Below are 25,051 nucleotides of genomic sequence, written 5' to 3' on the forward strand. Positions count from 1 at the left end.
GGGACAGAAATACCAGATTACTAAGAAAAAGATGGAGATCTTATTATGATAGGACTATTGCCTACTAATTCTGTTGGACTCTCGAGTGTTTAGTGCAGTGCTCTGCATATAGCAGGCATTCTGATACTATTGACTTATTTGCTCGACAGCTAGGACAAAAATTCAATGTCACACCACCCAAGAAGAAGCATTAGCACATTTTTTAAGTAGCTTGGGAAAGCTGAAATTTAGGACTCGAACTATTTAACTGAACAGGGTGGTCCTATACATGAATATTGAAAAATCAATAAATATCGGAAGTTGTGTAGAGGCAAAACAAGTGAGACTAGTGAGAAAGAGAAAGACAAAGAGAGACAGAGGAAGAAAAAAATAGGAAACATGAGAGTAAGGGGAGAGAGATTATTATGCAGAGTTGATGCACTATTTATTGTCCTAGTATTTGAAAGAGTCAGTTAACTTCCCCAAAGTCTAAATTAGCAGGAAAATCTAATTTAGGCAATGGGGGAATAATGCTTTGATGTGGTTGAGGAAGTGCATAAAATTATAATGCAAAAATTTTCTAGGACTTGAAATTTCATTAATGACAGTGCATGTGCATCTAACTTTATTTCTATTTATTCTGATGACTTGACACCTGTCCACATGTTTTGTTTTGTTGTCTGTCTCCCCCTTCTAGACTGTGAGCCCACTGTTGGGTAGGGACCGTCTCCATATGTTGCCAACTTGTACTTCCCAAGCACTTAGTACAGTGCTCTGCACACAGTAAGCGCTCAACAAATACGATCAAATGAATTAATTAATTAATTTAAAAATGGGCTATTTGTTAAATAATAATAATTGTGGTATTAAGCTCTTACTATGTGCCAGGCATTGAACTAAGCACTGGAGTGGATACAAGCAAATTGGGTTAGATACAGTCTCTATCCCATGAGGGGCTCACAGTCTTAATCCCCAATTTACAGATGAGGTAACAGGCACAGAGCAGTGAAGTGACTTGCCCAAGGTCACACAGCAGACAAGTGGTGGAGCAGGATTAGAACCCATGACCTCCAGACTCCCAGGCTTATGCCATGCTGCTACTATGTGCCAACACTGCATTAAGCACTGGGGTAGATAAAAAAAATAATCAGGATGGATACTCCCTGTCCCACATGGGGCTCATCATACTTTCCTAAAATTTGACAATAACTTGCTTTGACTCTGTAGATTATCTTTGTTTAATTAGCAGGGCAGTATCTCTTGTCAACCCACTTTATTGTATTGCACTTTTTCAAGGGCTTAGTAAAGTGTTCTGTAAACAGAAAGCACTCAGTAAATACCATTAAGTAATTAGCTGCACACTTCTAACTTTTGTGACTGCGGGAGGATTACAACTATTTTTCTAAGAGTGGGAAAAAGGTAGCGAAAAGAACGATTAAGTACAATTATACAAGATTCAAGAAAAGCATTCCATTTGTTCTTTTTGCTCTGCAATATAATCTTAAAATTAAGGTTTGGCTAAATGATTTTAATATTGTATAACACATGTATTAATAAATTGGTAATATTTTGCCTGCAACTGTGTAATTTAGTATGCTAAATATCAGAGATAATAAATTTCACTGTCCTCACAAAATGATTACTACTGACAAAAATAAATGTATTACTTTGGCCTATAGAGAAGTCATCAAAGAAAGTAGGGTATAAACTGCCTTTGGAGAAATGAGGGCATGATGATTCTTTTATTTGCCTAAGAGAACCATTTTTTCCAATAAGATGGGAAAAAAGTGACTTTTGACTACGAGATGAGTTGCTTTCATGGCCATTATATCTTACTCTGGAATAATGATGAACCAACTAAGCTGGGTTATTTATCATTTTTATTGGAACCCTAAGAATTGTTTTCTAATTAATACTCTTTGAGAACATCAGCTCTGGAACTGTTTGACACTAAAGTGGCTGGATCTTCTCCATGGTCTCATCTGATCTTCATCAAGTTGGATGAGAAAGCACTTTGTGTGTCAAATGCAGTATTAATGTTTGTGTCAGCTACACATATATATATATATATATATATACATATATATATATGATTTTTTCCTCCTCATGTATGAATAACTGGACAAAGATCCCTCTCTTTTACTATGCTTACAAAAAAAAAGGAAAAGGAATGCTGCTGAAACCATGCCTCGTTTCTCCTGTGTAACAAAATCATGTTGGGACAGTCTACACAGGAGAAATAGCATTCGGCAGTAAAGAAAAAGACTTGTAATGAAAAACACAATGGACTTGGTACATTGTGTGATTTTGAGTATGTTGAGTGATTAAAAGTATAGAATCATAGAATAAAAAAGTTGGGTGGATTTTCAAAACATGGCCCAATCCAAGTTCCTGCTTACAGACAGGTGAATTAACAAATATCATCAGTATTGATTACCAAGACCACTGAAATGTCCTCCAGAGAGTGTCAAGTACTCTTGGTCACTTATTCTAATATTTAATCATCCTGAAGACTCATGAGTCAAATTTCACCGTCAGTGGTGTCTTCTTTGAATATAAAGAACAACTATTTATATGCATTTTAAAATAATAGAAATTTATGTTCAATGAAGTGCATTCAATCATATTTATTGAGCTATTACTGTGTGCAGAAAACTGTACTAAGAGCTTGGAAAGCACAGTTCAGCAATAAAGAGAGACAACCCCTGCCCACACCAGGCTTGTAGCATTTTAATTTCAAATATAAGGTCATCAAAGCCTACTCAGGGAGGGGATGAACAGGGCCAATGAACTAAAGACATATGAGTCTTGTACATAATTACTACTCTATTTATTTTGTTAATGATTGCATATAGCTATAATTCTATTTATTCTGATGGTTTTGACACCCGTCTCCGTGTTTTGTTTTGTTGTCTGTCTCCCCTTCTAGACTGTGAGCCAGTTGTTGGGTAGGGACCATATCTATATGTTGCCGACTTGTTCTTCCCAAGCACTTAGTACAGTGCTCTGCACACAGTAAGCACTCAATAAATAACGATTGAGAATGAATGAATGAGTCAAGAATGTAATGTCAGTGTAATAATAATAACAATAATAATAATAATAATAGAAATAATGGCATTTCTTAACCCCTTATTTTGTAGTAAACCCTAGGGAAGGTACGAGATTATCAGCTCAGACCAAGTTCCTATTCCACATGTGGCTCACGATATAATTGTTAAACAGTCGAGATCCACCTTTCGTATACACTGCCAGTGCAGAATAATGTCTTTGGGTCTCGGGTTTCCTTTCCCAACTTCCAAATGGTGACGTTTTCTCTGATTCACCTTTTATTTTTCCTAATGTAATTGGAGTGTACTTGTGTCTCAGCAAATCCTATGCAGTTTTCACTTTGGCAATTCTCTCCTATAGTATACATTCTTCTCCCTCTTAGTGATCCATCCTATTTTCTACTTTTTATAGGTCACAATTTGTCTTTCAGGTGCCGAAAGTTTACAAAGATTTGGTGCCTATTTAATGACATTTCCTTCAGGTAGTACACGGGCTTCATGAAATTGCTGATCCTTCCCACTGCAAACGTGCCAGGCCAACTTAAGTTAGAAGCTCGGCACAAACACATTTTCATTCACTGCATACAGAAAGCTATTTTGTCTTTCCTTCTTCCTTTTTGTCTCTGGTCTCATGCTATGCCTATTCACTGCAAGAGGACAGACCACCCAGAAATTCTGCAAACTGGCCAGGTTTTCTAACCACCCAGAATATGCACATACACAAACAAACACCCCCCCAACACACTTTTTCATAAAGTCAAACTCTCCGCCTTGTCCATCCTAATTCCACTTTTCTTAATCATTCCATGTGGCAGTCAGACTATGGGAGATACACCAAGGCCTGTCAGTGACCACTGACAGGCCAGGTCTCCATTGGTTGAGCGTGAAGCTGGAAAGTGAGGCTATAACTGATCCATTCAGGAAAAACAAACAAATATGTGATTCAGGCTAAAAATATGGGTTTTATTATAATAGTCTAGATAATTGTCTCAATTGTCTGCTTTGCTCTGCCAGTAGTCTTGGCTCCTACAGCTTCCCATCTGTCCATGAGAATACACTTTATACCTGACATGTCCAAAATGAAGATGGGGTAAGAGAACATCCCAGCCATGAAAAAAGGGAGGATTTTGCCAGCTGTGAGGAACAGCCTCCCTCTGGATTTTCCAATGAGCTTGAAGCACAGTCTGAAGTAATGTGATATAATTGTGGACACCTGGAAAAAAGCAGCCGCCAAATTGTCTTTGGGATAACTGTACACATCTATTTGAGCAGGGAATGCGTCTGTTTATTGTTATATTGTCCTTTCCCAAGTGCTTAGTACTGTGCTCTGCACACAGTAAGGGCTCAATAAATCAGATTGACTGACTCACTGACTAGAATATGGGTGGGGTCAGTTGTACACCCTCCAAAATGGATACTGGAACCATAGAGGCTGCCTTTCTGCTTTCATGTTGTCCCAAAGATACACACATGAGAGATATGTTGGGAATTGGCTCAGTGGAAAGAGCATGGGCTTTGGAGTCAGAGGTCAGGGTTCAAATCCAGGCTCCGCCAATTGTCAGCTGTGTGACTTTGGGCAAGTCACTTCACTTCTCTGTGCCTCAGTTGCCTCATCTGTAAAATGGGGATGAAGACTGTGAGCCCCCCCCCTTGGGACATCCTGATCACCTTGTAAGCTCCCCAGAACTTAGAACGGTGCTTTTCACATAGTAAGCACTTAATCAATCCCATCATCATTATTATTATTATTATTATTTGATGGGCTGCCATCAGTAAGATTGTAAGCTCCTTGGAGGTAGTGATCATCAAACATTGATAAGGTCTTACTGCATGCAGAGCACTGTACTAAGCACTTGGGAGAGTACAGTCCAAAAGAGTTGATATACATTGATCCCTGCCTCTAAGGGTCATGTCTTTTAATTCTACTATATTCCCCCAGTACAGTGCTCTACACTTCATTGCTACTCGATAAGTATATTGATTGAAGAGGGATGAGTGGGACATAACAAAAAGCACTCTTGACTGTAGAAGTTCTTAATACAGCAATGAGTTACTTAAGGGAATTGATCATCTCCATTTCTAAATTAAGTGCCTCCCCACTCATGTTTTCTTGAATAAACTGTTCTATCATCTTTTCTACACATCAAGAAATTTGAGGCAGAGTTTCCTTTAAGATCCATTCACTCTTAACTGTTTAGTCTCAGTCAGGTAGGCTGGAGACAGAGAGGTATCCACTTCATTGTAATCCTTGGCCGTTATGTTGGCTCAGTTTAGCTTTTGCACGGGTTAAGGAATCATCATTGTTATAGTCATCAGTGGCATTTATTGAGTACCTTTGTGCAGAACATTGTACTATTCACTTGGAAGAGTACAGACATCATACCATATAGGTTGTGGCTCTGAAACGATTATAACCTGGGATAGACTATTAACAATACAGGCTATATCCCTGAGATGTATATATCACCTTTGATTTTGAACACCTTGAGGGTAGGAATCATCTCTAATAACCCTATTGTATTGTAAGCTAAGAGCTTAGTATATTGCTCTGCACACAGTAAGCCCTCAATAAAAACTCTTCATTGTCTGTGGTGGTTGCAAACCCATGTAACCTGTAATCTGTGGTCTGCCTGTAGAAGAAATTATATTTTCATATAGTATAGATTAGGAATGGTGTTGGAGAAGGCTTTAGCGAATACCATGGACTGCCTGAAAAACAAACATATGGATTTTGGAGCAAATTAAACCAAAGTGGTCTTTGGAAGGCCAAATGACTCGACTTAGATTATCATATTTTGGACACATAATCAGGAGGGCTAATTCTCTGGAGAAGGCAATAATGCTAGGAAAAGTCCAAGGAAAACGTGAAAGAGGCAGACCAGCTGCTGGATGGATAGAGACCATAACAACGATAATGGAGGAACCATTAAAAAGGTTGCAGATTATGGCAGAGGACAGGATGTTCTGGAGAAAGTATATCCATGGAGTCTCTATGAATCAGAAATTACTCGACAGCACTTATTAATAAAATAATAATAATGACAGATTAGGAAATGTTAATACTAGTTCAGACCAGTATTTCCTTCAGCCCTGTATTCTCAAAGAAACAATGTGATGGCTGCCTTCAAAGTACATGTGGATGTTCTACTATTTAATAATAATAATGTAGGTATTTGTTAAGCGCTTACTATGTGCCAAGCATTGTTCTAAGCGCTGGGGGGGGATACAAGGTAATCAAGATTGTCCCATGTGGGGCTCACAGTCTTAATTCCCATTTTACAGATGAGGGAACTGAGGCCCAGAGAAGTTAAGTGACTTGCCCAAAGTCACACAGCTGACACGTGGTGGAGCCGGAATTTGAACCCATGACCTCTGACTCCCAAGCCCGGGCTCTTTCCACTGAACCACGCTACTTCTCTATTCTGTATTTCCCATCTATTTCCCTAGGGTTTCCTCTAATATTCTATTTTGGTTATCTCCATCACAATCTCTGCAGCATGGCTGAATGGAAAGAGCTCGGGCTTTGGAGTCAGAGGTCATGGGTTTGAATCCCGGCTCTACCACTTGCCAGCTGTGTGACCTTGGGCAGCTCACATAACTTCTCTGTGCCTCATTTACCTCATCTGTAAAATGGGGATTAAGACTGAAAGCCCCACGTAGGACATGGGCTGTTTCCAACCTGATTATCTTGTATCTATCCCAGTGCTCAGTACAGTGTCTGACACATATTAAGTGGTTAACAACTACCATAGGCATAAAACAAAAATGAGCAAATGATTTCCATATGAGGAAGTGTTTCCTGCTTGTTCTGAACCTAACATCTACTAGCTTTAATGAGTGTCCTGAGATCTGAAATTGAGGAGTTTTATGGATAGCAATTCTTTGTCGGCCTTGTCCACAAATGCCTAGATTTTCTAAACTTGAAACATATTTCTCAGTCTTTGTCTTTATAGTCTGAAGAGTCTTAATTTTTTTTATTCAATTTCACAGAGAACAAATGATATTTTTCTGTCTCACAGTCTTTAGAGCTTTTGGTGAATCTGATTCCTTTTTTGCACCCTGTTTCTTTTATCTTCACTAACATATTCTGTCTCTCACATGTGCCTTCTCTAGCATCTCACTCCTTATTCCCCCATCCCCCGTCTTACTCTGTGGTTAAACTAGCAATCCATAGGCTGCAAAAGTTAAAACTCTCATGTCATGAACTTGTGGAGTGTCTCTAAGTTGCTTAACTGATCTCTGACTTTATTTCCTCATCTGCTTTTGAATAAAGGATAAACAAACATTTATGAATGCAATGTCAACAGCTAGGTGCTGTATAATTTGAGAGATCAGTGGCACACATTAAATAATCCAATTGTCAAACAATATAATATAGGAATCTGGAAAATAACAAACATGTCAAAAACAGAGGCAAGCAGTGCGGACTAAAAATATTTTAATATGGCAGACCCTAACTATATAGAAAATTTGGATTGATTGCCAGAATTGATGTCTTCATCTCTTAACTTGAGTGTAAAAGCTTTTTCTGAACTACTGCAAAGTCCCTGTGTACATTGAGTTTTATTCAAAAAGAGGAGCTAGTTGACTTAGTTTTACACCATAATTATGTTATAAAAGATCTACTCCTGAATTCACTGTCTGCTTTGTACATGTGCTATCCTACTAGATTGATGTTTATCCAAAGATAATAAAACATCAAAATGTGAAAGGAAGAAAACATTAAACATAATACAATGTAAGACCAAGCCAATTTTGTATATAAGGATGGTGTCCTAGAAACATACCCCGTGAGGAAAGATATTTCTTTCTCTAAAAACAAACCTAAATCTTAATTTTAAACAAAGTTTTGTTTAAATCTGGTTTTTTTGTTTCTCTTGACTATTAAGTCTTTTTTCCTCCACAAAGAAATAATTTGATTTCCCGTTTTCTAACTCTAAAATAGGAATGCTAAACAAGCCTTATAACCTGATCACTTTGGTAAAAAGAGTCTCCAAAAAGGAAAGTGGTCAAGAACGCCTTATCAACATTTAATATTTCAACTCATTCTTGACATGTATACCTAAGACTCTCAATGAGCAAAAGAATTAAATACTTAATTTACTTTCAAAGTATCCGACACTTTGGATTTTCCACAATAGCTTAAATTCAATATGGTAACTCCCAGCTGTGTTTCAGAAGGGGAAATATAGTGCTATTCTCTCTACAGTGAAACTCAAGCATATAGCTCCCACTATATAACACCACTCAAATATAACTTTATCACTCCAGGCTCATCACTCTACCGCTTTACCAGCTCAACTCTCTACTGCCCGGTCACAGAATTCAAGACTGCTTCATTGTCTTTCGTGCTTCTACCATCCACGCTATTAAAAATGACCCAATTTTGGCTCACCCAGAGCCAATGTTCTTCCATCCTGTTGTTGACCTGTCTCTTCGGGTGATCCTCTCAGGAAAATGTGATGGGATGAACATTGCTTAGATAACGCAATTCCTACAGATCAAGAAGTCCTGCATTTGATTAGGTAGAATGGTATTGTTATAATGCACATAGATCTCATTTTCTTATAACGCTAATTCAAAGAAGAAATTTCAGTCAATGTGAATGATTTAAAGTATAAACTTCAGAATAGGATTCTGGATTAATTCTACCTTGATGAATTGAATGTTGATGCTCGATAAACACAATGGAACTTTGCAGAGATTAATACAAGTCTACCTTTGGGAGATGACTCTAGACTGTAAATTCACTGTGGGCAGGGAACGTGTCTGTCTACCAAGTCTGTTGTATTGTACTCTCCCAAATACTTAGTATAGTGCTAAGCACTCAATAAATATCATTGATTGAAAAAAAAGCCAATGATTGAATCATACATAGGAATATAGATGAACATTTAGTTGCACATTCTTATACCAAATATTAATGTAAAAATTATAGTAAATTTAGATATAGTAAATATCTATAAATAGCAATTTACAAAATTGCTGAAGGGGACAGATATCCCTTTCACCTCCCAACTTCTGCAAGTCCATCAGATTCATTACATCCAAAGACCACAGGGTATCACGGACCTCTCTGTATCTTGAAAGACAGTAAGTGCGAGAGTACATCACATCAAGTTCTCTGAGCCTGAAATCGGGGCAGTTCATCAGGACAAAGCTTTCTTAAAAAAAACCCAGTTATTATTGATCTGGGTTGAAGGCTTGGCAAATTCAAGGAGAAGGGTTAAGAAATTAGATGGGATGCTATCCCCGCAACCTTCCTGCTTCTAGTTAGAGTTGTGCTATTTTTGATGTGGGCTGACTTCAAGGGGTCAGAAGAGGTTAAATACCGTTTGATTAAAATCAGAAACCAACAACTACTGTTTCGCAGTTTGACTCTGTTGGCCTCTTCAGCTGGGAATTCAAGAAGATACCTTCAGCTTCAGAAAGGGAGCATTTTTCTCAGATGGCTTAAAGAGAAACAAAGAAAAAAAGAACCCTTAAGTTGTATATGTTTTCCTGGCAATAGGCCTGCCACTGTTTATCGGGCCAAAGCAAATCCAATTAGCCCATGGCCTGCCTCCCAACCTTATTAACCTGCTCAGCTGTGAGAAACTCAACAGCCCCTGCCAATATCTCATTTCTCCAGCTGCTGATAAGATCAGTTCAAGATATTCAATGGGCTTCCTTTCACGGCAGATTCATCCTAGTCACCAGAATCTTAACCATAGTGACCGGATCTTATTTTCCTCCATGAAATAGGATGGCAACTCCAAGGCCTATATAGCTCGTCGGAACAAACACCGATCAGACCTTCACACCGTTTGACAGGCCGGGCTGATTTTCCTTATCATGGCTCTCCCACAAAGGCCTAGACCAGGCCTGGATTATTAGCATTCCTTGGTGAGATGCGTCAGGCCTATTTCTGTCACACAGACAGATTGAGCCTTTCACTCAGCCTTGCGAATGAGTGACACATGGCCTGACCGGGAGGACAACATTGTTATTTGAGTTAAGAAATCAATTTGTATCAAATGTACACTGTAATTTATTTGTTGGCTTTGAAGGGAACCTGGCTGAGATAAATGGAATGGGCTCCTTTTTTTCCCCCTATGCTGAGCTGATAAAGTTCTTGTGAAGCTCCAGATAGCTCCAGTCAGAGCCAAAGTGACAAACATGTTTAAAGTTGCACAGTGATCTTTAAATCTCAAAAAGAACACCTTGTCGGACATGATAGAACATTTTTTACCTTTTCCCTCTATCTGTCAGAAAGCTGCTGTGACACATTGCTTTAGTATTTTTGCTGACATTTTCTTTATCAAGCACATCTGTTTGTGGTCAAAAGATGCTTATTCCTATTTTCTTCAATCTACAGCAGGCTATGAAACTGCCAAAAGGAAGTGAGAAAATGAGACCATCTTTCCAGCGCAACACTCGGAGGGCTGTTTCTTAAAAAAAAAAAATCATAGTTTTGATTACTAACCCCCACATAGTATTTCTATTATTCTTTCTATAAAGCTTGTGCATATTTATCGAAAGGTCCTGTGTATTTCAAGAATTTTCAAGCTTGGAACAGGACTGGGGAAGAATTTTGTTTCCTCGGTGGTGGGACTATAAAATTAATCTCCATTGCTTCCTGTGCACATTTGTCTTGAAATTTATGATGGGCAAAAAGCAACAGTTCCAACTTCAACTGCATTTGTCCAGCAGTTGTGACTTCATAATGAAGAATGCCAACACTCTGTAGCCAAAGGGCAGAGTAGCTTGTTGACATTTTTGTGCAATAATCCTGCTGTTTATCTCCTTTCCCTCCTCTTTAAAAAAGTGATATAAATGTAATATGTCATGCTGGATGATTGGATAATGCATTTATCATTCCTTAACCTGTATTATTTGAAGGTTTGGAGTTATTGGAATCCTCACACAGCTAGGAGGAAGATGCATAATCTCAGCAGTATTGTGGTTCCAGCAACCACTCCATCCTGGTCTACACTAGTACAGTCTGTACAGTTTTCTTAACAAGGTTAAAATCCATCAGCAAATTAACATGACGCAGTTTACAATCACTTGAGAAAATCTCCTTGCCTTGCTAGCAATCGGGCTGGATAGGTTTTGCATGGAGTCATGAGGAAATAGATTACTATCTCTGATTCTTGTCACAGATTCCAATTGCAGAAGAATTTCCTCCCTGTTATTGTATCAAGCAGTGTGACAATTGAATTGAAATAATTTTACCTGGATACACTTGAATAATGGTGAATTCAATGAAGAGGATTTCTGGGGGGATAGTTTAATCACTGTAAATGATTGTCTTCGTTATATGCATCGTCATATACTGTACGTAAATTGCAGGATCACATTCTGTCTTTCATTACCCCAAAAAAACTAACCTGCTCTGCAGCTAAACCACCAACCACATTAGTACTTTAACACTGTGGTTTATCAGCCCAATTGACACGAGTCAGAAAGTGTTTTAACGCGTTTCACACTGGCACCTCATGGATTCTGAGTTAAAGTGACTAGCAAAACGTAACTAACTCTCTGACTAGGTAGAAAGAAAATTTGAAAAATAAATTGAAAAAGAGCTTTTGAAAATAAAGCTGCTCTTTCATAATTAGCTGAATGTCAGTGGATTAATAATGTGTCAGATAAATATTTCCCTTGAAACATTCAAATGCATAGGATAATTGTTCAGCAGTGCTCATTTTGAATTAATCTTGAGCTCCCAAAGTACTTTTATTATAGGGAGGTTGAGCTTTTCTGACTTCCTAAATCAATCCACTTTTGATTTCTCTAAGACTGAAGAATTGTTTCAAAACAGTAATAGTGGAGATCCAGATGTTATATGATTAGCCATGAGTGGTATTACTAGCTCTTCATTCATGAGAACCAGCGTGGCTCAGTGAAAAGAACCCGGGCTTGGGAGTCAGAAGTCATGGGTTCTAATTCCGGCTCTGCCACTTGTCAGCTGTGTGACTTTGGGCAAGTCACTTAACTTCTCTGTGCCCCAGTTACCTCATCTGTAAAATGGGGATTAAGACTGTGAGCCCCACATGGACAACCTTGTATCCCCCCAGCACTTAGAACAGTGTTTGCCCATAGTAAGCACTTAACAAATACCATCGTTATTTAATTATTATTTTTATACTGAGGCGTACTTCTTAAAACCATCAAATAATAACAATAACAATAATAGTGATAATAATAATTGTGGTATTTTATAAGTACCTATTATGTGCCAAGCACTATATTAAGCAGTGTGGGAAGCATCATGGCCTAGAGGAAAAAGCACGGTCCTGGGAATAAGAGGACCTGGTTTCTAATCCCAGGTCTGCCACTTGTCTCCTGCGTGACCTTGGGAAAGTCACTTCACTTCCTTGGGTCTCAGTTACCTTATCTGTTAAGATTCTGAGCCTCACGTGGGATAGGGACTGAACTTTCATTCATTCAATCGTATTTATTGAGCACTTACTGTGTGCAGAGCACTGTACTAAGCACTTGGGAAGTAGAAGTTGGCAACGTATAGAGACGGTCCCTACCCAACAGGTTCACAGTCTAGAAGACTGTATTTCATTATCTTGTGTCTACCCCAGGGCCTAGTCCAGTGCCTGGCATAGAGTAAGCAATTTAGACCCATTTTAAAAAAATAAAAAAACTAAGCACTGGGTTTCCATGATTCCCACACAACTCTAACCCCCATAGCTCCTTGTCACAGCCAAGAATCCAGACTCAAAGCTATCCTGTCTTCCCACAGACCTAGTCAGTCCCCATCCTGGAGATCCCTCCAAAAGGTACCAAAGTGGTGGAGAGGGTCTCAGTCCGTATTCCAGTAAGCGCAGCACTAATTATGCACCGGTTATTATGTTTAGTATGAACTTGCCTAAGGGGAAGCCTTAGGAGGAGAGGGGGAACCTTGAAGAAGCAAAGGGCCCGGTGGCTGCCATTGTCTGGAGATTAGGGGGTGGGTGGGAGAGGATGTGTTGAAGAATCAACCCAAGAAAATTAGGAGGAATGAATGCAAGAGGGTCAGTGAGGGTCCCTCCAGTGGGGAAATGCTGGTCTCCTCCAAGACACAGTGTGGCCAGGCAGGGTGATTCCCAGCTCTCCCACAAAAAGTACTCTTCGTTGGCCCTCTGCTTCTTCTTGCTGCCATGGCACAATGGAGCCTGGATCTGTTTCAATGCCCAATTTCCCTCTAAACTGAAAACTCCTATTGGGCAACATATAAAACAGTGCTCCAGTGCTTAGAACAGGGCATGGCACATAGTAAGTGCTTAATAAATGCCATTATTATCATTATTACTATACTCTCCCAAGCCCTTAGTGCAGTGGCCTACACACATTAAGGACTCAATAAATGCAATTGATTGATTGATTGTGACTGCCTGACATCGCTTTAAATATAGGAATTCTCAGTTTCAGTGGAAAACTGCTAGAAATTTGTCAGAGGCGGCAGGTTCCAAAACAGTTCTCAAAAAAATCAAATGTATGTATGTGTAGACAAGTTGTAATAAATCCCCGAATCAAATAAGAAATTGCGAACAACTCAGACAACTACAAATAGCTTCGACTCTGTGTCCTGATTAGAGATGCTAAAGTAGTTTTCGGTGTTTACTTCACAAGAAGTTAATTAAAGAGTTTACATTTTATCATGCACAGGAAAGAACTCCTGACAGGCATTGTTACAATATGAAATGCTTCGGTCTCCAGTAGAGTTTAATTTAGAGCAACAACAAAGACAGAAAAAAAGGAGAAATAAAACAATTGAAATGTTGCAAGCAGACTGGCTGTAGCTCAAGGGAGGCCTTTCAGAAAAGTGTTTGGTGAAAGCAGGCAAACTGAGCCGGTGTCCCGGGAATCGTATTTTTTCTGAAATTGTTTCGGGCTGAAGTGTTTATAGAAGACAGTCTATAGGTCATATATAAGTCCTTGACTAGCATATTGGGAAACTATCGCTCCCCATCCAAGTCTAATCAAGTTGATATACTAGTACCATCGGCTGTACTAAGCGCAACCTAAAAACGTTTCAGATTGGCCCAGACATGATCCGCCCACATTCCCTCGAATGCTGCTTTTGTGGACTCGGTTCTCGAAACACCCGATCCCTACTGAATATTAAGGACCTTAAGAGGGTGGTTGTGGGTTACTTATGCAATTTAGTCATAGACTGGGGAGAGAAAGATGGATTGGTTAGAAAATGTACTTTCCGGGCATCAGTAGCTGAAAACTGTTACTGTCCAAATCTTACAGAGCATCCTTTTTGCCTCAAGTTAATGATCTTCATCCAGTTTCGTGACCACAGTTATCACTAAATGATTGGTTTGTCTTTCTGCCTGGCCATCTGGCTTCCCCAATAGGCTCAGAAATTGGAAACAGGCCAAGGAGAAAGCTATCCCCCACTTCTAGTGATTGTTCTTCCAAAACAAGGAGGAAGTTACAGAAATAAAACCTGCTCCAGAGCAAACTGTGAAGCTCTGGTTGGCAAAACCATTGGCTCAGAAAGTGCATCACTTAGGAGGTATTTTGGAAAGCTGTGCCACTTCTTTCAGGTCACTAGGATATCAGAGTACATTGAAACAGTAATATGGAAATCAACTAGATAAAGAAATGCAACTTCACAGGTGCTTAATTTTCTCCCAGGAAGAAGCTCATTCCCTGGGAAAATATATTTCTGACTTTTGTTGTTCCATTTCCTTCTCAGTAATGACTTAATAAACCAATTCAAAATCGAGAGCTCTACCAGGCTGAGATCTTTCATTTTGACACTCAGAAGAAGCTTCCCTGACTCTAAGGATCTTAGTGCGGTGCTTGCTTCATACTAAGTGCTCAACAAATACCGTCATTATTATTTATTATTACATTCTACCAGGGGAAACAGGAAAATTCACAGTAGTCAGAGCAGGAGAGAGAACAAGAAAAGCACAAGTGTATGGGAATAAATAATTGAATTTATAACCAAATGTACATATATGCGTAAATGCTGAAGATCAGCAATAATAAGAGCTGCTGGGTTGATGCAATTTATGGGTTGGGATTAATTGGGGAAGGCCTCATAGAGGAAAAGGGATTATGGGATTTGAAGATCAGGAAAGCTGGGTTCCAAGGGGTTGGAAGGGAGAGGGAATTCTAGGCACAGGGAAAGACAAAGGGTCACAGATGGGATAAAGAATCGAGAGTGAAGCCCAGGCTGAAGGTGAGCTTGGAAAGAGATAACTATGTTCACTGGTCAAGCGAGTCAATTTGTGGGACTGTGGAAGGTGTGGAGAGTCTTGAAGCTAATGGTGAAACAATTCTGCTCGATGTGGAGGGTAATTGGTAGTCACTGGAGACTTTTGAGAAGTGGACTGGCATATTGCAAGCTGCATTTTAAGTTAATGAGCCAGTTAGTTTATTTGGAATTAAGTAGGGAGAAGCTGGAGTGTGGGAGACCATTGAGGAGATAGAATAAATCAAATCTTGATAGCTCATCCTCTAGACTGTAAGCTCATTGTGGGCAAGGAACATGTCTACCAACTCTCATATTTTTATACTGTCCCAAGTGCTTAGTACAGTGTTGTGCACGCAGTAAGCATTCAATTAAATATGACTGATGGATTGATAGGATGAGAGTTTGAACCAATCAGGAACGACATGGTCCCTGTTCCAAATGGGGCTTGCAGTCCAAGTAGGAGGAAAACAAGGGTTTTATAAATGAGAAAATTGAGGCACAGAGAAGTTAATTAACAGGCAAATGGCGGATTAGAACCCAGGTCCTCTGGTTCCCAGGTCTATACTCTCTCCATTAGGATACGTTATTTTCTCTTATTAAACTTTGAATCCAAATTCCTCATGCATAATAGGTTCTTGAGCAATGCTTAATGATGCTGTTTTCCCCATTCATCATCATCATCATCATCATCATTATCATCATCATCATCCTCATCATTATCAACAGTATTGAGCATCTGTTCTGTGAACAGCACTGCAGATGTTTGATATTGGCATACATTGTCCATCCTGCATACAGAATTTGGTATAGAAGGTAAGAATATCCATTATTATAATATAAAGTAACCAAACCACCTGAATTGTAATGGATTTTAAAAAAAATTGATGTTGATCATGATATTCTAAATTGGTGATCATGTCATGAGGATTTGTTTCCTCATCCCAAAAAGTGAAACTGTTTTGCTTATTCCTTTGAAAATGTGTTCTAGATCTCATTGAAGAATTCTGGTAGGTTTTCTCTTCTGTGCAGCCTCTTTCACTTTTTGATACTCTCTTTTTAAAGGCAACTGGAATTTTGGTAGGTTTTCTCTTCTGTGCAGCCTCTTTCACTTTTTGCTACTCTCTTTTTAAAGGCAAATGCTAGCAATTATGCAGTTTTGCTGCATGAACACTGCAAAAGAAGTATGGTTTTTTCCTCAAAAAAGAGAGAAGTATGTTTTTCCCCTAACCTCAACGAACTATTTATTTGTGTCGTTCTAATATAGGGTAGCCACTGAGGGCATGCAAGGAGAGCACACATGACTTTACCCCCCTCTTTTCTTCCCCCTACCTAATGCAGTAGTGAACAGGGACCAGATCAGCTAAAAACTGGACTGTCTGGTGTAATAATGCATGAATGGACACCGTATTAAATTGGGCCGCAAGAAATATGCTGGTGCCACTGTCTTTTCCAATTTGCTTTCTAGGGACTATTCTTACTATGTTTACCCTCCCTCCCTTCTTCTGTTCTGTGGCTCTGAGGCATTCTGTCTTCCCCTTTTTGTTCGATTTGTAGCCATTATGCCAATTTAAATTCTTCTCTTTTTCCCTTTTTAAAAAAAGCAACAAGAAGGTAAATCGGCTGACATTTTTCCAGTCTTTAGAACAATGATATTCATTCATTCATTCATTCAATCGTATTTATTGAGAGTTTACTGTGTGCAGAGCACTGTACTAAGCACTTAGTGTTTTACTTGTCTTATGGCTTACTTGTCACAGGCTCAAAGGAAGGATATCTAATGGCCTGATCAGGGCCTTTGCTCACAGACCTACACTCAGACCAGTCACAGAGTTCACCAGCCATTTTTTTTTCATTTAAACTTTCTTTTTCTTATTTAAAACTAAGATGTATTTTCTAGTGGAAAATGCTGACAACAGTGTTTGGTATCTCAAGGCCCAAAACTTGCTTCCCCCCAGGCAATGTCCTGGCAACGCTCCTATGGCCACACATGACTGAGTTGCCTATGGGCTTCACTGCTTCCATAATTCAGGGCTTTGAAAAACAGTCATTCCAACCAGTGTTTCAGAATGAAAGTAGGAACAAGGGACTATGAGATTGAAATTCAATCTGTATCATAATTGATACATGATCAATATATCATAATAGATAGAAAAATGGTGTTCAGCGCCACGTGACTAAGACTGTGAGCCCACTGTTGGGTAGGGATTGTCTCTATATGTTGCCAACTTGTACTTCCCAAGTGCTTAGTACAGTGCTCTGCACACAGTAAGCGCTCAATAAATATGATTGATTGATAAACGCAGCAAAAGAAGTATGTTTTTTTCCAAAAAAAGGGAAAGCAGGGGTAATTATGGGAAGTATGGTCTTTTCAGGATGGATGCAATTACATAAAACCTATAGATTTAATGAGGAATAATTCTATCTGCTTATTTACCATCTATGTGGTTATTCCTCATGACTCTGTTTCCTTTCACTTCTCACCTCTGCTGAACTTCTCCATCCCACCTCACCCAACAATTTGGATAGAGACTGGATTTGTCACTAGTTCTTGTACATATCTAATCCCACTGACACTAAATTACCACTCTCTAACCGCAACAACCTAAAGTTTTTTTTTTCTCTCCTTCACATTATCTCATCATAAAATTATTCTCTCCCCACTCATAGTCTCAGTTAGGCCATCATGCCCCATTTGGACTACCTACCAAACCTCCTATCTAGATGGACTTTCACATCCTCAACAACAACCCCTCTGCCAAACCCAAGTCCCTTGCTCTCCTGACCTTCCAACAGTCTTATCAAAATATTATCCAACAATACATTCGAAGATATTGGTTTGAATGATGTGATCCTCTTATCCTGTTTACTCCACAACAGTATTTTTTGTCAGCTTCAGCCATCTTAAAATGTGAAACCTAAAAAAAACAAATGTCCTTAATTGGGGAGTAAAAATATTTCTCATCTTAAGTACATATCCTCTTCTAACATACTTTTTAGTGGCAAAAAAAGGGATGTTAAAGAGCAGGACATGATCAAGAAAAAAATCTATTTTATGTGAGCTTTATATTTCACTCCAGAGTTTCTGTTTGCCTGGCTCTACATGCCACAGAGATAAAATGTTAATGTGAAAAGAGCTAATAAAATGGAACATAATTAATTAGCCCCATTATTTGCTTCTGCTATTGTAGTTATTTTTTTTCTTTTTAATTACACACTACAGTGACAAGAGTATTCCTTTCTAAATTTCAAGTTGTAATTTGGGACATGGAAAACTGTCACAATAAATATAGAAGGAAGTTGCCCCGGCTCAGAAAAATGAAGAGAAAAGTTTGGCCAAGTATACCAGCAGTCAACCAGAGGGAAGCAGACTGGTTTTGTCACAGTCATTATAGAGTGAATTCTAAACGACAAAACCTACAACTAAACAGACATTCCTTACCTTGGCATTTCTGCCTCATTGATTGTAAGGTATTTACAGTGCATACACTCTATTAACATTGTATGTCTCTTCCCCCCTGGACATCTGGGTCAGGTAATGAATTTTTTTTATTATTATCTCTATTCTGCCAGTATCATCCTATACCCATGAAAGTGTCAAACAATCCCTAGAATGGAGTGATATTTTCTAAATGTGTTTTAATGCTCTCTTGCAAAACATGTACACACTAACATTTAAGTACTGGCCTTATAAACTCGGACAGATATTAGGAAATGTTTTATCACTACACCTGTTTGTCTACTCATTCATTCATTCAATCGTATTTATTGAGCGCTTACTGTGTGCAGAGCACTGTACTAAACGATGGCTCATGCCAGTGTATAGTCTGCATGGATTTTGTTTGTTCAGTTAAACGTCCAAATTTTTAAAGTTCAGCCCTACTCCCCAGATGTCCCCAGGTCAAGAAAAATGTTGTGTGTGTGTGTGTATTTGTGTATTCATGTGCGGGATCAGATGTACCCATCAGGATTCTACAATTATCCCATGAAGCCAGCACCTGGGTAAACTGATACCATTGGAGACATTAATTGCAAGATGCAGAAGTAGCATGGCTTGGTGGAAAGATCACAGGCCTGAAGGTCTGCTGCCAGACTGCTATGTGACCTTAGGCAACTGATTTTCATTTCCCTCTGCCTCAGTTACCTCGCCTGAAAAATGGGGATTCAAAGCCAATTCTCCATCATACGTAGACTGTGAGCCCTATTCGGAACAAGAACCATATCCAACCTATTTATTTCTATTTATTTATAGAAATAAATATTTATTTCTATTTATTCGTTTCTATACCAGCACTTAGTAGGGTACTTGGCATAACGTAGGAGCTCAACAAATATCACAATTATTATTGTAATTTTTAATGGCATCTAAGCACTTAGTTTGCGCAAGTGCGACTGTACTAAATGCTGGGCCAGATACAAGATAACCAGGTTGAACACAATCCATGTCATTCATTCATTCAATCGTATTTACTGAGTGCATACTGAGTGCAGAACACTGTACTAAGCGCTTGGGAAGTACAAGTTGGCAACATATAGAGACGGTCCCTACCCAACAGTGGGCTCACGGTCTAGAAGGGGGAGACAGAGAACAAAACAAAACATATTAACAAAATAAAATAAATAGAATAAATATGTACAAATAAAATAGAGTAATAAATATGTACTAATAAATGTCCCATTTAATCAATATCCCAAATATCCCATAGTGAATGTCCCATTTGCAGCTCACAATCTTAATCCCCGTTTTACAGATGAGGTAACTGAGGCACAGAGAAGTGAAGTACCCAAGGTCACACAACAGACAAGTGGCAGAACCAGGATTAGAACCCAGGTCTTTCTGGCTCCCAGGCTGATGCTCTGGGCCACTCTGCTTCTCACTTATGTACATATCTGTACTTTAATATCTGTCTCCCCATCTAGACTGCAAGCACTTTGTGGGCAGAAAGTATGTGTACTAAGTCTGTAATATTGTGCTCTCCCAAGCACTTAGTACAGTGCCCTGCACATAGTAAACACAATATATAGCTAAGATTGATTTTATTAAACAAAGATTAAGTATTGTGGGAGGAAAAAAGTGACAAGGAAGCAGCATGGGCTACTGGAAAGAGCGTAGATTGGGAGTCAGAGGACCTGGGTTCTAAATCCGACTCCGCTAAGTGCATGCTGTGTGACCCTGGGCAAGTCACTTAACATATCATATCTCTCCCTCTCCCCCTCCTGCCCCCCCGCCTTACCTCCTTCCCCTCCCCACAGCACCTGGATATATTTATATATGTTTGTACGTATTTATTACTCTATTTTATTTGTACATATTTATTCTATTTATTTTGTTTACATGTTTTGTTTTGTTCTCTGTCTCCCCCTTCTAGACTGTGAGCCCAATGTTGGGTAGGAACCATCTCTATATGTTGCCAACTTGTACTTCCCAAGCGCTTAGTACAGTGCTCTGCACACAGTAAGTGCTCAATAAAAATGATTGAATAAATGAATGAATGAATGAATATCAGGGCCTCAGTTCCCTCATCTGCAAAATAGGGTATGCCCGTTAATACCTGATCTTCATCCTCCTTAGACTGCAGACCCCACGTGGGACCTGATTGTCTTGCATCCACCCCAGCGCTTAGTACAGTGCTTGGCACACAGTAAGCGCTTAACAAATTCTACAATCATTATTATTGCTATTATTAATATCACTATCATTGAATAAGGAAGGGAGGGAGAGCGTTAGGAGCGGGAAGAAGTAGAGAAGGTGATGAGTCAGAAGCAGAATCAGGTTAAGAATACAAAACTGACCATCAGGATTCAGGTATGTTAACTTCACTATTCAGTCAAAATCCTATTAATGTACCTTGTCTGTGAAATCATTGCTCAAGTTATTTTTCCTTAGAAAAGTGAAGGCCACATTCCAAATTTAATAAAAAAACTACACTATTTCCTTGTCAAAGTCTCTAATCTGCTTTAAATTGGTTCATGCTTCATCCTTTTAATATATTGCATTTCCTTACCCTACCCCAAAATCAACAGACTGTTCTTATAGTATAATGTGCAACATTATAACATCCAGAAAATAAGAAACAATCAAATTTTGTCTAATTGTTTTGATTAAACATGACAAGGACTTTGTACTCTCTGTGGATGTATGTTTCTGTTCTAGCTTCCACTGTATTTGCTTTCATTTTTTGAAAATCTTGTCTCTTTCAGACCCTAAAGAATGCAGCAGAACCGTTTCAGTTTCCAACCTGTCAAGACTTGGCACAAATGATTTGTCAAGAAAAAGTCTAATTATGTCTGGCTTAAGGCTGCCATGTTAAACAGGAACAATTGTGGTGACTGAGAAAGAGCCGCCTTCTGGCACTTAAGCAAATGTCTGAAGGCCCGGTGGGCTTGCCTTGTTTCTTTCCATCAACACCCTGTGGTTTGGAAAGAGAAACCTCAAAATACTTCCATTTCTTTTCGTTTCTCGAGACTGGCAGCGGCCTGGCATTTACCATGGGGTGTTAACGTTCGCCACAGGACTCAGGCACCAGGAATGCCTGCTGAATGCGGAGTTCACAACCAGGCAGACTTTTGGCCACAACAAGTCAGGCTTGAATGATTTGGAAACACATTTTAATGCTCAGTGGGATAGGGATGTTTGCAGCGAAGTGACTGAATTACTAACTACGAGCAGACTACTCAATGACAGGAAACAATACACTCGGATTCAAGTCTCTTCTGCTTTTCTGCAGACGGATTCCAATCTGGAGATCTAGAATTTGTAAATTAGAATGAAATATTCCACTGCTTTTCAAATAATAATGATGGTATTTGTTAAGCGCTTACTATGTGCACAGCACTGCTGTAAGCTCTGGGGAAGTTACAAGCTGATCAGGTTGTCCCATCGGGGGGGCTGACAGTTTTAATCCCCGTTTTACAGATGAGGTAACTGAGGCACAGAGAAGTGAAGTGACTTGACCAAAGTCACACAGCTGACAGCTGGAGGAGCCGGGATTTGAACCCATGACCTCTGACTCCAAAGCCCAGGCTCTTTCCACCGAGCCACGCTGCTTCAAACCAATGTGAGTACTCTAACCCTTTGGAAGAAAGGCACATTATAAGTGCTTGGTGCTCTAGACCGTAAGTCTCTTGTGGGCAGGAAATGTTTTGACCGATGCTGTTGTATTCTACTCTCCCAAGTACTTAGTACGATGCTCTGCACACTGTAATAATAATAATAATAATGGCATTTATTAAGTGCTTACTATGTGCAAAGCACTGTTCTAAGCTCTGGGGTGGTTACAATGTAATCAGGTTGTCCCACGTGTGGCTCACAGTCTTAATCCCCATTTTACAGATGAGGTAACTGAGGCATTGAGAAATTAAGTGACTTTCCCAAAGTCGCACAGCTGATAAGGGGTGGAGCGGGGATTTGAACCCATGACCTCTGACTCCAAAGCCCGGGGTCTTTCCACTGAACCACACTGTAAGCATTCGATAAATACAACTGATTTATTGATGGATGCTGTTTGCCCTGATTCCAGGCTTTACATCTGGGAGTGGGATAGTACTGTGCTCCTGTAGAGTGGGTAGTTAGGGGTCTATTCACCATTTTGGATTCGACTTAGAGCATCAGCCTTGGCGGCTGCTTTGAAAAGCTGAGGGAGAGGAAGCAGAGGGAAAAGAGGAAGAAGATACATCAGTGACTAAAAGTGCACCCTGAGAATGCTAGCTTTCTCAGGTTTACATAATCCCTTAGCCATCCTATTTGTAAGGAAGGAGTGCTGAGGATTTCAGGATTCAATATTCGATGGTACTTCACATATGTTAAAAGGGCATCACAAAATACCCATTTAGATAATAACAACCTTGTCCAGAGATTGCATTCACTTTGCGATTCTGACACCATGAGAAACAACCTACCGGCCAACACCATACATACCTGTTTTGTTTCCTCTGTCAATTGCTCCTGTTCCCTTTTTTCACCTCTAGGTATTACTTCGATTCTGATAATATAGGAAACATCGGGATTCCCCATTGGCAGTGGAAATGTCATTTCAAGAGTTTGCTGATTCAGAGAAGCTGGGAGAAATGGAAGGCAAATGTCACAGGGCATAAAGCCTGATAATCACCATGTGGGGGACAGACACAACCCAGTTCACTCTCTCACAGTTTTTGGAAGCATGGGAATTTGCATGCTGCATGTTATCATAGGAATCTTTATTTTGTTCCTGAATGCATCTGAGACTATTCAAGGGTTTGTCAGTTGGGTGAAAGAAAAGATGGCATCATACCTACAGAGAAGCAGCGTGGCTCAGTGGAAAAAGCCTGGACTTGGGAGCCAGAGGTCGTGGGTTCTAATCCCGGCTCCTCCACTTGTCCGGTCACTTAACTTCTCCGTGCCTCAGTTCCCTCATCTGTAAAACGGGGATTAACACTGTGAGCCTCTCATGGGACAAACTAATCACCTAGTATCCCCCCCAAGCTTAGAACAGTGCTTTGCACACAGTAAGCACTTAACAAATACCACTATTATTATTATTATTATTATTATTACTTGTTTACTTTCTTAGTTAATTCAAGGCCAACCCTAATCTCAGGCTCCTTTAATATTTATTCTTTAATCTCTCCCCAGTCCTTCTCTACAGCCACATGAGAGTCAACGCATGACCTTCACAAATACAAGAAAAAGACGTAAATTTTGGAAAGTGAAAGAAATTTAATCTAGGGGATTTTACTTATTTCTGATGGTAAATCAATCTTTGTTATTTAACAATTATGAAATACCACAAGTGACCAGAGTGGTCCTCAGTAACATAAAAAAAGACAACACACCCATTGTGAAAATGTAGAGATCAGATTCCAACTGATGGAACTGTACAATGTGCTACAAATTTAAGAAGTTTCGATGTCAGTTTCTATCTTTATGATGTTACATTGATGTTGATGATGATATTTGTTAAGTGCTTACTATGTCCCAAGCAGGGCACTGAAAGTGCTGGAGTGGATACAACAAAATCAGGTTAGACACTATCCCTGTCCCACATGGGGCTCACAGTGGAAGTAGGACAGAAAACAGGTATTGAAACTCTATTTTGCAGATGAGGAAACTGAGGCACAGAAAAGTTAAGTAAATTGCCGAATATCACACAGCAAGCGACTGAGCCAGGATTAGAATCCAGGTCCTTTGACTCCTAGACCTGTGTACTTTCCATTAGACATGATAATATCGTATGTTCAGTTGTCAGTCAGTCAGTCAGTCGATAAATATGATGAGACCTGAAAATATTGTATGTTCAATTAAATTCATCTGCAGAATATCCTAATTTAAGAGGCTCAGTTCTAAAAGACTGGTCTGAATAGGCCTCACATATCTTGCCTCTGAAAGTGAAACTAGAGTGATATATTAATAGGATGCATCCTATTAATGGCTGAAAATGGCTGAAGTTGTACATAAAAGAAAGACTACATAAAACACATTGAATTACGGAATGGTTGTGAAGCATTTGAAAGAGCTCTAACATGATGGAGATTATTAAAAAACAAAAGTATTCCTGCTGATCATGAGATAAACATTTCTGAATGTCTATACATAACATAAAAGCAGAATAGTAGAGAAATACATTTTTCACAGAAGCAATCCTAAATATCACCAAAGCTCAACACACCCTATCCACAACCACTATCACACTACAGACAGTGTTCAAAGAAATATGCAAAGCTTTAAATAAAATAAAACTGGCTTAAGCTATTTTTTTACATAATTAGAATTAATTTCCAGACCCTTTTAGCAATCCAAGATGTTGCATGAACATCTTCCATTGTTTAGTATCTTTTGGTGTGAGTGCTACTGTCTACC

This window comes from Tachyglossus aculeatus, chromosome X3 (assembly GCF_015852505.1).
Source record: "Tachyglossus aculeatus isolate mTacAcu1 chromosome X3, mTacAcu1.pri, whole genome shotgun sequence".
Classification (NCBI taxonomy): Eukaryota; Metazoa; Chordata; class Mammalia; order Monotremata; family Tachyglossidae; genus Tachyglossus; species Tachyglossus aculeatus.